Below are 18,552 nucleotides of genomic sequence, written 5' to 3' on the forward strand. Positions count from 1 at the left end.
GACATTTCCCATGAAGAACATGAATTAAAATGGACTACACTTGATGTCAGATGATATCCTACCTAGGAGAGAAAATATCCAACGTGCTTAAGTGATTATGTTACCAGGTGAACTATTTTTAGTTGGTGCACACATCTTTCAGCTCAATTTTAAAATTCATTCATGGGATATGGGCAACACTGGCAAGGCCAGCATTTATTGTCCATTCCTAATTGCCCTTGAGAATTGAATAGTTTGCTGGGCTATTTCAGAGGGCATTTAAGAGTCAACCACATTGCTCTGGGTCTGGGATCACATGTAGGCCAGACCAGGTAAGGACAGCAAACTTCTTTCCCTAAAGGACATGAGTGAACCAAAAGGGTTTTTATAACAATCAATAAAGGTTTCATGGTCATCATTAGATTTTAATTCTAGATTTTTATTTATTGAATTCAAATTTCACCATCTGCTGTGGTGGAATTCGAACCCTGGCCCCCAGAGCATTACCCTGGGTCTCCGGATTACTAGTCTAACCTAATCTAAATCTAACATGTTTGATCATATTAGAGTTATTACTTTGCACCGACTTCCTATGTTCCTTATTCATGAATGGTGAATGCCAATTCTGTCTTTGTTACTGAATGTGGAACGTGAAGTGACAGACACCAGCTGCTAAATATGGATCCATTGATTGCTTACATAAACCAAGGGTGAAGTGTGGGATGTTACAGTCACTTTGGTCCAGCATATCAACTAAACCTTCAAGTTATCAGAGCATCACTGACATCTTGAGCAGCAATAATCAATTAGTCTTACATTGGGTGCCCCATTTTCCCTCTCACCATTGGAATCCAAATCAAATGAAAAATGTGTCACAATTATCCTGGAAATCCTCGCTGGTGAGTGCTGAAGCATACCTCTAGATTTATCCAGGCATCTGAAGCAAACCTTGAGCATGCTGAATACTTGCTTGATAACACATTTGGTTGTCATATGGCTTATTTTACAATGCACTTAAGTTTTCATGTATGGGGCTTCTCAGAAACAGCGTCTGCCAGTTTGAAGGGTTATCCTAAGTGGCCTAAGAGCTCTCGTTTAAGGCTGATTCCAGATCTGAACATAATTTTGTTACATGTTCATGGGATGTGGGCATCGTTGGCTTGGCCAACATTTATTCCCCATCTCTAATTGCCCTTGAGAAAGTGGTGGTGAGCTGCCTTCTTGAACTGCTGCAGTACATGTGGGTGTAGGTACACCCACAGTGCTGCTTGGAAGGGGGTTCCAGGATCTTGACCCAGCGACAGTGAAGGAATAGCGATATATTTCCAAGCCAGTGTGGTGAGTGGCTTGGAGGGGAACTTCCAGGCAGTGGTGATCCCATGAGTCTGCTGCCCTTGTCCTTCTAGATGGTAGTGGTCATGGGTTTGGAAGATGCTAACAAGGTTTGGTGAGTTCTTGCAGTGCATCTTGTAAATGGTACACACCACTCCCTTGTTTGTTGGTGGTGGAGGGAGTGAACATTTGTGGATGGGGTGCCAATCAAGCGGGCTGCTTTGTCCAGGATAATGTCAAGCTTCTTGAGTATTTTGGGAGCTGCACTCAGCCAGGCAAGTGGAAAGTAATCCATCACACCTTATAGATGATGCACAGACTGACTTCGGGGAGTCAGGAGGAGAGTTACTCGCCGCAGGATTCCTAGCCTCTGATCTGCTCTTGTAGCCAAAGTATTGATATGGCTAGTCCAGTTCAATTTATGATCAATGGTAACCCCCAGGATGTTGACAGCGGGGGCTTTTGATAGTGGGGGAGGTTGAATGATGGTAATACCATTGAATGTCAAGAGGCAATGGTTAGAATCTCAGTTGTTGGAGATAGTCATTGCCTGGCACTTGTGTGGTACAAGTGTTACTTGCCACTTGTCAGCCCATGCCTGGATATTGTCCACATCTTGCTGCATTTGAACATGGACTGCTTCAGTTTCTGACAAGTTGCAAATGGTACTGAATATTGTGCAACTATCAGTGAACATCCCCACTACAGCCCCATTTCTGACCTTATAATGGAAGGAAGGCCATTGATGAAGCAGCTGAAGAGGTTGGGCTGAGGACACTACCCTCAGGAACTTCTGCAGTGATGTCCTGGAACTGTCTGGAATGGAGATGATTGACCTCCAACAAGCACAACCAATTTCCTTTGTGCTAGGTATGACTCCTACCAACAGACAGTTTTCCCTCTGATTCTCATTGACTCCAGTTTTGCTAGGGCTCCTTGATGTCACAGTCGGTCAAATGCTGCCTTGATGTCAAGGGCAGTCACTCTCACCTCACCCCTGGAGTTCAGCTCTTTTATCCATGTTCGAACCAAGGGTGTAATGAGGTCATGAGCTGAGTGACCCTGGCGGAACACAAAATGAGTGTCAATGAACAAGTTATTGCTAAGCAAGTACAGCTTGATAGCACTGTTGTTGACCCCTTCCATCACTCTACAGATGATCAAGAGTAAACTGATGGGGCAGTAATTGACTGCGTTGGATTTGTCCTGCTATTTGTGTACAAGACATTGCCAGGTAGATGCCAGTGTTGTAGCTGTATTGGAACAGCTTGGCTAGGGGCATGGCAAGTTCTGGAGCACAAGTCTTCAGTAATATTGCCAGGGCCCATTGGTTTTGCACTATCCCGTGCCTTCAGACACTTCTTGATATCACATGGAGTGAATTGAACTGGCTGAAGACTGGCATCTGTGATGCTGGGGACCTCCGGAGGAGGCTGAGATGGATCATCCACTCAGCACTTCTGGATGAAGATTATTGCAAATGCTTCAGCCTTATCTTTTTTTCACTGATGTGCTGGGCCACCCAATCATTAAGGATGAGGATATTTGTGGAGCCTGCTCCTCCTCCAGTGAGTTGTTTATGACTGGATGTGGCAGGACTGCTGGGCTTGATTCTGATCCGTTGGTTGTGGAATCGCTTAGCTCTGTCTATCACTTGCTGCTTATGCTGTTTGGCACACAAGTAGTCCTGTGTTTTAGCTTCACCCAGTTGACACCTCATTTCTAGGTATGCCTGGTGCTGCTCCTGTCATGCCCTCCTGCACTCTTAACTGAACCAGTGTTGATTTGCTGCTTAGTGACAATGGTAGAATGGAGGATATGCCAGGTCATGAGGTTACAGATTGTGTTCACGTACAATTCTGCTGCTGCTGATGACCCACAATGCCTCATGGTTGCCCAATCTTGAGTTGCTAGATCTGTTAGAAGGTGGTAGTACCACACAACACGATGGAGGTTATCCTCAGTGTGAAGCTGGAACTTTGTCTCGACAAGGAGTATGCAGTGGTCACTCCTATAAATGCTGTCATGGACAGATGCATCTGCAGCAGGCAGGTTGGTGAGGATAAGGTCAAGTATGTTTTTCCCTCTTATTGGTTCTCTCACCACCTGCCGCAGACCCAGTCTATAAGCTATGTTCTTTCGGACTCAGCCCGCCTCGGTCAGTAGTGAAGCTACCGAGCGACTCTTGGTGATGGACATTGAAGTCCCCCACCCAGAGTAATTCTACGCCCTTATCACTCTCAATGTTTCCTCCAAATAGTGTTCAACATGGAAGAGGTGAGGGCCGTGCATGGTAATCAGGAGGTTTCCTTCGCCATGTTTGACCTGATGCCATGATGCTTCATGGGAGTCAATGTTGAGGACTCCCAGGGCGACTCCCTCCTGCCTGTATACCACTGTGCCACCACCTCTGCTGGGTCTGTCTTGCTGATGGGACAGGACATACCCAAGGATGATGCAGGTGATGTCTGGGACTTTGTGATCCATCTGATTCCGTGAGTATGACTATGTCAGGCTGTTGCTTGTCTGTGAGATAGACTAGTCCAATTTTGGCACTAGCCACCAAATGTTAATAAGGAGTACTTTGAAGGATTGACAGGACTCAGTTTGCCATTGTCATTTCTGGTGTCTAGGTCAATGCCATGTGGTCCATCTCTTTCCAGTCCTTTCAGGCTTCATAGCAGTTTGATACAACTGAGTGGTTGCTAGGCCATTTCAGAATCAACCACATTGCTGTGCGTCTGGAGTCAAGACCAGGCAAGGACAGCAGCTTTCCCTCCCTAAAGTGCATTCATGAACCAGGTGGGTTTTTACAACAATTGAGAATGGTTTCATCATCAGACTTTTATTCCCATAGTTTTATTGGATTCAAATTTCACCATCTGCCATAATTGGATTGGAACCTGGGGCTGCAGAGCATTACCTTGTATCTCTGGATTACTCATCCAGGAACAATACCACTGCACCACCACCACTCCATTGGGGAACGTTAGACTGCTGCAATATGAAAGTATCATGGCATCTCCAACAGAATCCAGTAAAGACCTGCATGAAGGTATTTTTGTGGCTGCACACCAGTTGTGGATTGACTGAATGAAATTTCTTGCATTTGATGAATGTTGATGGTTGACCTGAGGTGCTTGGATTACTATGTGTGCAGTTCTTGAGATGCTGTCCAAGTGGAATGCCAGCCAGAGATATGAATCCTGTCCTCATGAATTCTGTTTCTCTTTCCAGAGATGCTGGCTGACTATTTCCAGTCAGCTGGCTTCTTGTTTTTATTACATGAACCCCAGTGCTGCTCATTCTGGCTTTTGCCATAGGGGAAGCTTCAATACTGTACCTCCTAGTCCTGGGAAGCAATCCATCTATCACCTGTCTTAGCCACTCATGTACAGCCTAATGTACTGAAGCATTATCATAGATTAAATGCTTAAAGATATGAACAATCCATCCTTTCTACTCTTCATTGGTTTTTTTTTAAGTTTGTAAACATGACATGATTGTAGTTACACTGGAGCCATTGTGAAATTGAGGCTGTGGGAGACTGTCTTCTCAAAGTTTAAAATGCTTACTTAAGACCAGTTGAACACTACATTGATGCCACGCGGAAGCCACATTGTAGCAACACAGAAATAATGGTTTAATGAATGAGTTTTTGTTTGAGAAAGACTTCACAATGGGTCTGTGGGTAAAGGTAACTTACAGCAGAATCATCCAAACCAGAAAGGATCTGTGTTCAACTGCATGCCTTTACTGAGTTAATCACACCCAAGGTGGCAGTGGGTAGCTATAATCGGTCTCAGCACCTCTGGATTAGGGAGTGGAAAATTAGCTTGATTTTCCATTGTGCATCGAGACCTGCTGGAAGTGCTTTTGTGTAGGCAATGTTTTGGGTGATTATTTTGGTACAGCTGTGATACTACCATGGGGAATAATTGAGCAACGCTTGTTGTCGAGGCTCACATGTGGGCAATAGTTAATGAGGAGCTAATGATTGATTGAAAGGGGGCTACTGTTCAATGTCTAACTGCTCTTAACTGGTTTTAAGTAAGCATTTTATACATCATGGAGGCAGTCTCCCACAGCTTGCATTTCACAATGGTCCCAGTATAGCTTCATTCATTGCATGGCTTGAGGCAAGGAGTTGAGCAGAAAACTGGAAACTTTGTAAATGAGAAAAACCTCATTGGGAACCATGACACTGCAGAAGACTGATACATTTCCTCAGTAGCTAAAAGAATAGCACACAGCAGAGTCTTTTATTTGGCTAGGTCAGCCATGGGGTTCTGTGAAAACACTCACTAAGATGACAATGGTTCCCTAGTACAATATTTACAGTAGTTTGGGAGGGGGTAATCAATCCACTTCCTAACTCTCACTCTCTCCTGCACCCTCATTACATAAAAGAGGATGCAGATTTAGATAAAACCTATTAGAAAACAGATTAAGTATGTGGTATCCACTTTATATTCAGTCATTGTCATGCAGTTCCTCCATGAGTGCTCCTCACTCAGTCTAACATAACAGATTTGCAAGATGCTATTCAAATTGAAATACAGTAATCCAGGTTATTGACCATATATTCAGGATTCTCACTCGGGCACTGCAACTCCTCCAATTGAGGACTTAATTTAGTCATCAACATTCTCTATTTAGATAGGAATAATGGAAAAATATCAGTAGTTTTTTTTTCTCCGCACCTTCTTACTCCTCCACAGATTCCAGGTATCCTCAGATACTTGTCCAAGAGAGCACGACATGTGTCAGCCTAGACATTAAATATCAGTAGTGAAGTAGATTGTGAGGGGACCTTCCAGCCAAGCTTGTTCACAAATATATGCACTTTGCAGCAGAAATCAGGAGCAGAATCATGACTGGTTTTTAATCTTCCCTAACTCAGGAACCATGAAGCCTTTTGTAGCATCCTACTGCCTCCCTGGCTGAGATCAGTTCATTTAGGCTTGGCACTCATTTATGTGTAACACTAGGTTTGACAGATACACATTTGAGGTTTTATTTTTCAGCTGCCACTGACAAGTTATTGCAGTCTGTTATGATGAATTCTCAGCTTTGCTAATCTGTAGGCAGCCAACATTGCCAGAAGGATGATTTATTCTTTCCTCTGAAACACCTTGGAACACCTTATTAGTGTGCCTTGTCTCCTATAGAAGGAGTTGTGACACCCCTTTACCTCAAAATCCTGCAGAAATCTGGGCTGTAGTTGGCAACTGAACTCCAAACTGTGTGTCCTAAATGTTAATTTACTTTTGTTTTGTTTTCCCATAGTCACAAGGACACAAGAAATAGGAGCGGGAGTATACCACACAGCCCATAGAGCTGAAGGTAAGCATGCAAGTGCAGCAGGCAGTAAAGGCAAATGGTATGTTGGCCTATATAGCCAGAGGATCCGAGTACAGGAGCAGGGATGCCTTACTACAATTGTACAGGGCCTTGGTGAGACCACACCTGGCATATTGTGTGCAGTTTTGGTCTCCTTACCTGAGGAAGGATGTTCTTGCTATAGAGGGAGTACAGCGAAGGTTTACCAGGCTGATTCCTGAGATGGCGGGACTGACATATGAGGAGAGATTGAGTTGGTTAGGATTATATTCGCTGGAGTTCAGAAGAATGAGGGGGGATCTTATAGAAACCTATAAAATTATAACAGGACTAGACAGAGTAGATGCAGGAAGGATGTTCCCGATGGTGGGGAAATCCAGAACCAGGAGTCACAGTCTGAGGATACGGGGTAGACCATTTAGGACTGAGATAAGGAGAAAGTTTTTCACCCAGAAAGTGGTGAGTCTGTGGAATTCGTTATCACAGAAAGTAGTTGAGGCCAAAACATAGTATGTTTTCAGGAAGGAGTTAGATATAGCTCTTGGGGCAAAGGGATCAAAGGTTTTGGGAAGAAAGCGGGAACAGGCTCTTGAGTTGGATGGTCAGCCATGATCATGATGAATGGCGGGGCAGGCTTGAAGGGCCGAATGGCCTACACCTGCTCCTATTTTCTATGTTTCTATGTTTCATTCAATACGATCATGAGTGATCTTGAACTTCAACTCCATTTTCCTGTCCTCTCCCCATATCCCATCATTCCATGAGAGATAAAAAATGTATCTATCCCAGACTTAAATGTATTTAATAAGGGAGAATCCAACCTTCTGGAGTAGAGAATTCCAAAGCTTCACAATCCTTTGACTAAAGTAATTTCTCCTCATATCAGTCCTAAATGATCAGTCCCTTAACCTGAGACTGTGCCCCTGTGTTTTAGATTCCCTGACCAGCAGAAACAATCTCACAACATCCACCCTATCAAGTTCCTTCGGAATTTTGTAGGGCTCAGTGAGATCGCCTCTCATTCTTCTGAACTCCAAAGAATTTCCAGTTTACACAGCCTCTCATCATAGGACAACCCTCTCATCCGAGAGGCCAATTTAGTGAATGTTCGCTGTACTGCTTCTGTTGTAGTATGCCTTTAAGGGATATCAGCATGACATCACTAGAAGGGATGTGTGTCATGTGATCCAGTCTTATTTTCGCTTTTGATTTTGAGCAGAGTACAAATGCATACACACCACAGCTCTGCTGCTGATGTCTTCAAGCTTTCTATCTATATATTAATGTTCTCATGTGCCTATTCTAAACAAGTGAACCCACAATGTCTCTTATGAGTGATTGGTGTTTATATTAGCATAACAACATGGTAGTCTCCAATGCAAGTCTGTCCGTTCTTAAATGTGGAGCCCAAAACTGCACATAGTGCTCCAGATGCAGTCTCATCAAAACCCTGTACAACTGTAGCAAGAGTTTATTCTTATACTCCACTCAAAACATCTGTCCTGTTTGCTATTTGATCTCCTACTCATTATGATTTGGCTGTTCATTGTTTTTGCTTCCCGTTATTTCTTATATTTTCTTTCTACTTTTTATTATATATTTTTATTGACTTCTCTTATAGATTGCATCTCGTTGTTCTCCCAAAAACCCTGGACATTATGTCATTCAAATACTTTTAAGAAAAATTGAACATATTTAACAAATATTGTTATGGTCCCCATAGAAACCAAAACTTCTTCAAAAAAAGATGAACTTCCCAGTGACCAACAGAAATTACCCAAGGACAAGATTTCACGTTTTAAGACTTTCACTGTAACTAACAAACTAAAATCAACTTAAATTAAACATTACTTAAAAGGTAAGCAATACACCAAATGAATTAACACAATCGGGATATACCTTACAACCCCTTTTTCTGGTGCACCACACTTCTGGCATATGTGTAGCACTATGGAAACAATTCCAAAGTTACTCCCTGATCTCCAGCAGGCTCACTGCTCCCTGCCACATGAGGTCAAACATCCAGTTTCATTAGTTGTTCCATTCAGCATTCAGCCTGAGTCTTCTAGATTTGACTTCCACCAGCAAGAACCACCTTGGTGACTCCCTGTTAAATCCCAAAAAGTTCCATTGTTCTGTTCCCTTCTCTTTTGAACAGAAAGCCAACTCTTACAAAACTATCCTGCTTCTACAGCAGAAGCTTCTTTATCTTACTCGTAGGTGCCACATGGACCCTGTATTTTAACTTCCTTCCTTAGTACTGCTTCCAGGTCAACAGTCACCAGATCACATAAACCAGTATTTCTTATACCCGCAAATTTTTATTAATTCCTTTACCAGTGATACAAAGTCTTAAAAGCCCTTTTTAAACATGTTTAAAAACAATTATAGATTCCCCAAACATTTTAAAGTAATTACAAATTTTCTTTACTGTTCCTGCTTCCAAGTCAAAGGTTGTCACTGTAACTCCTGTTGTCGACTGGAAAGACATCAGGAATGATACCCCATTGCACTCGGCCCATGCTGCAGCTGCGGTTAATGTGCAACTGTACCTATTACCTTTCCAGGTTGTCGGTGGCAGGAGTATCGGCAATTTCTTTTAAAGTTTCTTCAAAAGTTCTGAAGACCTCAAAGAACTGCCGAAACTACCTTGATCAAAGGTTTCCTGCTCAGTCTGGCGGAGAAGAAAATATTTGAAAAGTTTCAGGTAGTGGGTTTTAGAGCTGTCAAGACTTTGTGGACCAAGTTCCTGCACAACCTGAGTAGATCAGTTGACAGTTAATGGGACTCATGCCCCACATTAAGTGATGATTTTTTAATTTAATATTTTATTTAAGAAGGTCATAAATTGCACTCAATTAACTGAGCAAGAAACGTTTGGACAAGGTTGTTTCTTCTATTATGTAATGTAGTCGATGACACATTAATTGTAAGGCATCTGGATTTAGCACCTTGGGAACCAATTATTGCTGCTGGCACTGCTACTACTTTCTCATTGGCATTTTCTCTCTCACTCTGTCATGCTTTTCCTATCCTGGTCTTCATTTTCAGGCATAGTTTTAGGGTGGAGCATGCAGTACATGCAACGCTGTATCTCCGATCACTGTGATGCGTCTATGTATGTGCAGGAAGTGCACTCCTAGCAGGACCATCCAGCTGCAGAGCTTGTGCATGAAAATAAACAAATAAAATAGTCACTAAGACAGTCAGTGGTCATTTTTGAGTACTTCCAGCAGGACAGCAGTGATTGAAAACCTGATTTTGTCATTTCATGCTTGCAGCTGAGTTGGGTTTGGTGGGGTGGAGTGGGGGATATGTGTCAGGATTCACATTAATTAAAAGCTATCAAGCAATTTAAAGAGATATGAATCAGCCAGTGTGGTATAAAGGGTTAATGTTAAATATGTAAACATATAGTCTACATCTCAGTGATGTAAGATCACAAGACAACATAGCATGGGGAGAGATAGTTCAGTGTAGAACGTTGCATTGAGCCTGTATTGTACATAGTCGGTATATTATTCAATAAAAGGTGGAGCTTACCAACAGCCTTGCCTCCAGCAGTATCTGTAAGACCAAATCCATAATGATGATAACAGATGGTGACAGTAAAAAGCATGATGAAAGAAGCAACAAGTGAAGAGCCCAGTGACTGGAAGAAGCAACAAGAGAAATGATTGCAGGACAAGAAGAGTGCGGGAAAATCTTCAACTGAACTCCAGGGAAGGTAACAGTGAAAGAAAGCTGTGGAGAAAATACTGCCTTAACTAAAATGCGTTGATTATGTGGAAGGCCCAGATTAAGGCAAGAAGTGGCAAAACTGGCATTACTGGTTTCCCAGGTACAGAACACCATTGGGACTAGCAGAGAAGACCAGCAAGGAGCAGGTCAGCAGTACCTTACTCCACACCATAGGCAGTAGCGCAGACAACATAATGGTCAGACTGGTCATAAATAAAGACACAGTGATGTATAAAGGAGTTATCAAATCCTTTAATATTCATTTTAGTCTCTGAAGGAGCATCATTATTGAGAGAGAGAGAAATTCAATAGGCCCACCCAAAGACCAGGAGAGAGCATAGGTTCCTTCATTAACAATTTATATCAATTAGCTGACAATTATTCATGTGCAGCCCTAAAAGATGAATTAATTCAGGATCACATTGTTGTAGGAGTCTTAGAGCACATTTTATCAGAGTCGAGGAAGGATTTGACCCTGCAGGCTGTGCAGTTAACCAGGAAGGCAGATATAAGAAAGCAAAACCAGATTTTTATTGAAGGCGAAAATGAAATCTTGTGGAGTGAAACAGCTGATACAGTGCACTTTGTAGCAATACACTTGAGCTAAAACATGGAAAAAGTGAAGATGGCGTGGTGGCCACCATTATTCAGTTTTCTCGTTGTGCACTGCAGCCAAATGGCTTCATATGAATCTGTGTTGACGTCATATAGCTAAACAAAGCAGTGGAAAGGGATATCCACTCAATGACCTCTGTCGAGAGTCTGGCAAAGCTAGCAAAAAGTACAATTTTTTACAAAGTTGTATGACTTCTGACAACTACCTATGGACAAAGAATCCAAACTACTGGCTACGTTTATCACACCCTTCAGGAGATATTTTTTAATCACTGAACCTGATTACATCGGCTCCAGAGGTTTCTCAGAGAACAATGACCAGCATTTTGGAGGGATTAGAAGGATTCATCTGTCACATGGATGTTATCCTGATCCACGGGATAACCACTCTGGAGCATAATGCAAGAGTGAGAGTTGTGTTGCAGCACTTGGAAGAAACAGGGCTAACTCTTAACAATAAGTGTGAGTTCTTACAACAATTCAATTTCTGGGACACATTATTCATACACTGGGGCGATCAAACATTTCCCAGCATCTCCCTTACAATGTTACAGAGTTCAAACACTTCATGGGGCTGATCAACCAAGTAGGGAAATGCCTCCCTAATCTGGGACTAGTGAACGAACCATGATGACAATTGCTCAGGCAAGACCAAGCATGGTGTTAGGGAGAACATCAACAAAATCCCATTCCAAAATATGAAACAGATACTCATTTCGCCAAACATATTAGCACAGTATGAACCTGAATTTTCCACAATAGCTGCCGCAGATGAAACAGTGACTGGACTAGGAGCAGTACTTGTTCAAACGCAGAAAGATGTAACACAAAGGACAGTATATTATGCATCTTGGTCATTGACTGATATAGGACAAAGAGCAATAGTAGGAATTAGCAGCCATATCTTAGGCCTGCAGTTCAGCATTGAGACAGACCACAAGCCATTGGTCACCTTATTAAATGCTAAAGAGCAAGCAAAGATGCCACTTAGAACCTAGAGATTTTGGCTGAGATTTGTGAGGTTTGAGGCCAATAAAAGTGAGAGACTTTGGGGGGAGATGTAAGATCATGTAAATAGTATTTATTAGAGTTAGAGACTTCGGGAGAGATGTAGGATAATGTAAATAGTACTTATTACAGTCAGAGACTTCGGGGGAGATGTAAGCTAATGTAAATAGTATTTATTAGAGCCAGGGACTTCGGGGGAGATGTAGGATAATGTAAATAGTATTTATTAGAGTCAGAGACTTGGGCAGGAGATGGAGGATAATATAAATAGTGTTTATGAGAGCCAGAGACTTCGGGAGCAGATGTAGGATAATTTAAATAGCATTTATTACAGTCAGAGAACTCGGGGGAGATGTAGTATAATGTAAATAGTATTTATTAGAGTTAGAGACTTGGGGAGGAGATGTAGGATAATGAAACTAGTATTTAGTAGAGACAGAGACTTGGGGAGGAGAAGTAGGATAATGTAAATAGTATTTATTAGAGTCAGAGACTTGGAGAGGAAATGTAGGATAATGTAAATAGTATTGATTAGACTTGGAGACTTGGGGAGGAGATGTAGGATAATGTAAATACTATTTATTAGAGTCAGAGACTTCGGGGGGAGATGTAGGATAATGTAAAAAGTATTTATTAGAGTTAGAGACTTGGGGAGGAGATGTAGGATAAGGGAAATAGTATTTATTACAGTCAGAGACTGCAGGGGAGATGTAGGATAATGTAAATAGTATTTATTAGAGTAAGGGACTTGGGCAGGAGATTTAGGATAATGTAAAGAGTATTTCTTAGAGTCAGAGACTTCAGGGGTGATGTAGGATAATATAAATAGTATTTATTAGAATGAGAGTTCGGGCGGAGGTATAGGATAATGTAAAGAGTATTTATTCGAGTCAGAGACTTGGGGAGGAGATGTAGGATAATGTAAATGGTGTTTATTACAGTGAGAAAATTGGGAAGGAGAAGTAGGATAATAGTATTTATTAGAGGCAGAGACGTGGGGAGGAGATGTAGGAAAATGTAAATAGTATTTATTCGAGTCAGAGACTTCGGGGGTAGATCTAGGATAATGTAAATACTATTTATGAGAGTCAGAGACTTCGGGGGGAGATGTAGGATAATGTAAAAAGTATTTATTAGAGTTAGAGATTTGGGGAGGAGATGTAGGATAAGGGACATAGTATTTATTAGAGTCAGAGACTTGGGGAGGAGATGTAGGATAATGTAAATGGTGTTTATTAGAGTTAGAGAATTGGGGAGGAGAAGCAGGATAATGTAAATAGTATTTATTAGAGTCAGAGACTTGGGGAGGAGATGTAGGACAATGTAAATAGTATTTATTCGAGTCAGAGACTTCGGGGGTAGATCTAGGATAATGTAAATACAATTTATGAGAGTCAGAGACTTCGGGGGGAGATGTAGGATAATAAAAAAGTATTTATTAGAGTTAGAGACTTGGGGAGGAGATGTAGGATAAGGGAAATAGTATTTATTAGAGTCAGAGACTTGGGGAGGAGATGTAGGATCATGTAAATAGTAGTTATTACAGACAGAGACTGCAGGGGAGATGTAGGATAATGTAAATAGTATTTATTCGAGTAAGAGACTTGGGCAGGAGATTTAGGATAATGTAAAGAGTATTTATTAGAGTCAGAGACTTCAGGGGTGATGTAGGATAATATAAATAGTATTTATTAGAGTGAGAGTTCGGGTGGAGGTATAGGATAATGTAAAGAGTATTTATTAGAGTCAGAGACTTGGGGAGGAGATGTAGGATAATGGAAATGGTGTTTATTAGAGTTAGAAAATTGTGGAGGAGAAGTAGGATAATAGTATTTATTAGAGTCAGAGACTTGGGGAGGAGATGTAGGAAAATGTAAATAGTATTTATTCGAGTCAGAGACTTCGGGGGTAGATCTAGGATAATGTAAATAATATTTATGAGAGTCAGAGACTTCGGGGGGAGATGTAGGATAATGTAAAAAGTATTTATTAGAGTTAGAGAATTGGGGAGGAGATGTAGGACAATGTAAATAGTATTTATTCGAGTCAGAGACTTCGGGGGTAGATGTAGGATAATGTAAATACTATTTATAAGAGTCAGAGACTTCGGGGGGAGATGTAGGATAATGTAAAAAGTATTTATTAGAGTTAGAGATTTGGGGAGGAGATGTAGGATAAGGGACATAGTATTTATGAGAGTCAGAGACTTGGGGAGGAGCTGTAGGATAATGTAAATGGTATTTATTACAGTCAGAGACTGCAGTGGAGATGTAGGATAATGTAAATAGTATTTATTAGAGTGAGAGATTTGGGGAGGAGATGTAGGATAATGTAAATAGTATTTATTACAGTCAGTGACTTCGGGGGAAGATATGGAATAATGTAAATAGTATCTACTAGAGTCAGAGAATTGAGGGGAGATGTAGGATAATGTAAATAGTATTTTTTAGAGTCAGAGTCTTGGGGAGGAAATTTAGGATAATGTAAAGAGTATATATTGGAGTCAGAGATTTCAGGGGTGATATAGCATAATGCAAAAAGCACTTATGAGAGTTAGACACTAGGGGAGGAGATGTAGGAAAATGCACATAGTATTTATAAGAGTCAGAGCATTGGGGAGGAGATTTAGTATAATGTAAACAGTATTTATTAGAGTCAGAGACTTCGGGGGAGATGTGGGATAATGTAAATAGTATTTATTAGAGTGAGAGACTGCGGGGGAGATGTAGGAGAATGTAAATAGTATTTATTAGAGTGAGAGACTTGGGGAGGAGATGTAGGAAAATGTAAATAGTATTTATTACAGTCAGCGACTTCAGGGAAGTTGTAGAATAATGTAAATAGTATTTATTAGAGTCAGAGAATGGAGGGGAGATGTAGAATAATGTAAATTGTGTTTATTAGAGTCAGAGACTTGCAGGGGGGTGGGGATTTAGGATATTGTAAAGAGTATTTATTAGAGTCAGATATTTCAAGGGAGATGTAGCATAATGTAAAAAGAATATATTAGAGTTATACACTAGGGGAGCAGATGTAGGATAATGCACATAGTATTTATAAGAGACAGAGAATTGGGGAGGAGATTTAGTATAATGTACACAGTATTTATTAGAGTCAGAGACTTCAGGGGAGACATAGGAAAATGTAAATAGTATTTATTAGAGTCAGAGACTTCGGGGGAGATGTAGAATAATGTAAATAGTATTTATTAAAGTCAGAGACATCGGGGAGATATAGGATAATGTTAATAGTATTTATTAGAGTCAGAGACTTCAGGGGAGATGTAGCATAATGTAAATACTATTTATTAGAGTCAGAGAATGGGAGAGGAGATGTAGGATAATGGAAAGAGTATTTATTAGACTCAGAGACTTGGGGAGGACATGTAGGATAATCTAAATGGTGTTTATTAGAGTTAGAGAATTGGGGAGGAGAAGTTGGATAATGAAAATAGTATTTATTAGAGTCAGAGACTTGGGGAGGAGATGTAGGATAATGTAAATAGTATTTATTAGACTTGGAGACTTGGGGAGGAGATGTAGGACAATGTAAATAGTATTTATTTGAGTCAGAGACTTCGGGAGTAGATGTAGGATAATGTAAATACTATTTATGACAGTCAGAGACTGCGGGGGAGATGTAGCACAATGTAAATTGTACTTATTAGAGTGGGAGACTTGGGGAGGAGATGTAGGATAATGTAAATAGTATTTATTAGAGTCAGAGACTTCGGGGGTGATGTACGATATTATAAATAGTATTTACTAGAGTTAGAGTTCGGGGTAGGTGTAGGATAATGTAAAGAGTATTTATTAGAGTCAGAGACTTGGGGAGGAGATGTAGGATAATGTAAATGGTGTTTATTAGAATTAGAGAATTGGGGAGGAGATGTAGGATAATGTAAATAGTATTTATTAAAGTGAGAGACTTGGGGAGGATAATGTAAATAGTATTGATTAGACTCGGAGACTTGTGGAGGAGATGTAGGATAATGTAAATACTATTTATTCGAGTCAGAGACTTCGGGGATAGATGTAGGATAATGTAAATACTATTTATTAGAGTCAGAGACTACAGGGGGAGATGTAGGATAATGTAAAATGTATTTATTAGAGTTAGAGACTTGGGGAGGATAATGTAAAGAGTATTTATTAGAGTCAGAGTCTTCGGGGGTGATGTAGGATAATATAAATAGTATTTATTAGAGTGAGAGTTTGGGGGAGGTGTAGGATAATGTAAAGAGCATTTATTGGAGTCAGAGAATCGGAGGGGATGTAGGATAATGTAAATGGTGTTTATTAGAGTTAGAGAATTGGGGAGGAGAAGTAAGATAATGTAAAAGGCATTTCTTAGAGTCAAAGACTTGGGGAGGAGATGTAGGATAACGTAAATAGTATTTATTAGAGTCAGAGACTTGTGGGGGGGTGAGATTTAGGATATTGTAAAGAGTATTTATTGGAGTCAAAGATTTCAGGGGAGATGTAGCATAATGTAAAATGAATTTATTAGTGTTTGACACTAGGGGTGGAGATGTAAGATAATGCACATAGTATTTATATGAATCAGAGAATTGGGGAGGAGATTTAGTGTCATGTAAACAGTATTTGTTAGAGTCAGAGACTTCAGGGGCGATGTAGGAAAATGTAAATAGTATTTATTAGAGTCAGAGACTTTGGGGGAGATGTAGTATAATGTAAATAGTATTTATTAGAGTCAGAGACATCAGGGGAGATCTTGGATAATGTAAATAGTATTTATTAGAGTCAGAATCTTCAGGGGAGATGTAGCATAATGTAACTACTATTTATCAGATTCAGAGACTGGGGCAGGGGATGAAGGATAATAGAAATAGTATTTATTAGAGCCAGAGACTTTGGGCGAGATGTAGGATCATGCAAATTGCATTTATTCCAGTCAGAGGATTTGGGGGAGATGTAGTGTATTGCAAATATTATTTATTAGAGTTAGAGACTTGGGGAGGACATGTAGGATAATGAAAATAGAATTTAGGAGAGTCAGAGACTTGGGGAGGAGCTGTAGGATAATGTAAATAGTATTCATTACAGTCAGAGACTACGGGGGAGATGTAGGATAATGAAAATAATATTTATTAGAGTCAGAGAATAGGAGAGGAGATACAGGATAATGTAAATAGTATTTATTAGACTTGGAGACTCGGGGCGGAGATGTAGGATAATGTAAATAGTATTTATTAGAGTCAGAGACTTGGGGAAGAGCTGTAGGATAATGTAAATAGTATTTATTACAGTCAGAGACTGCGGGCGAGAAGTAGGATAATGTAAATAGTGTTTATTAGAGTTTGACACTTGGGGAGGAGATGTGCGATAATGCAAATAGTATTTATTAGAGTAAGAGGCTACAGGGAGCACCTGTAGGAAAATGTAAATAGTATTTATTAGAGTAAGATTCTGGGGCATATATAGGATCAGGTAAATAGTTTATATTAGAGTCAGAGACTTAGGGAGGGGATGTAGGATAATGTAAATAGCATTTATTAGAGTCGGAGACTTCGGGGTGAGAGGTAGGATACGTAAATAGTATTTATTAGAGTTAGAGACTTCGGGCGAGTTGCAGCATAATGTAAATCATATTTATAATAGTTAGAGACTTCGGGAGGAGATGTAGAATAAGGTAAATAGCACTTTATTGAGTCAGAGAAATGCGGAGGAGATCTCGGATAATGTACATACTATTTATTAGAGTCAGAGACTTGGGGAGGAGATGTAGTAAAATGGAAGTAGTATTTATTAGACTCGGAGATGTGGGGAGGAGATGTAGGATAATGTAAATGGTGTTAATTAGAGTTAGACAATTGGGGAGGAGAAGTAGGATAATAGTATTTATTAGAGTCAGAGACTTGGGGAGGAGATGTAGGAAAATATAAATAGTATTTATTCGAGTCAGGGACTTCGGGGGTAGATCTAGGATAATGTAAATAATATTTATGAGAGTCAGAGACTTCGGGGGGAGATGTAGGATAATGTAAAAAGTATTTATTAGAGTTAGAGATTTGGGGAGGAGATGGAGGATAAGGGACATAGTATTTATTAGAGTCAGAGACTTGGGGAGGAGATGTAGGATAATGTAAATGGTGTTTATTAGAGTCAGAGAATTGGGGAGGAGAAGTAGGATAATATAAATAGTATTTATTAGAGTCAGAGACTTGGGGAGGAGATGTAGGACAATTTAAATAGTATTTATTCGATTCAGAGACTTCGGGGGTAGATGTAGCATAATGTAAATACAATTTATGAGAGTCAGAGACTTCGGGGGGAAATGTAGGATAATGTAAAAAGTATTTATTAGAGTTAGAGATTTGAGGAGGAGATGTAGGAAAGGGGACATAGTATTTATTAGAGTCAGAGACTTGGGGAGGAGCTGTAGGATAATGTAAATAGTATTTATTACAGTCAGAGACTGCGGGGGAGATGTAGGATAATGTAAATAGTATTTATTAGAGTGAGAGATTTGGGGAGGAGATGTAGGATAATGTAAATAGTATTTATTACAGTC

Source organism: Carcharodon carcharias, chromosome 4 (assembly GCF_017639515.1).
Source record: "Carcharodon carcharias isolate sCarCar2 chromosome 4, sCarCar2.pri, whole genome shotgun sequence".
Taxonomy (NCBI): Eukaryota; Metazoa; Chordata; class Chondrichthyes; order Lamniformes; family Lamnidae; genus Carcharodon; species Carcharodon carcharias.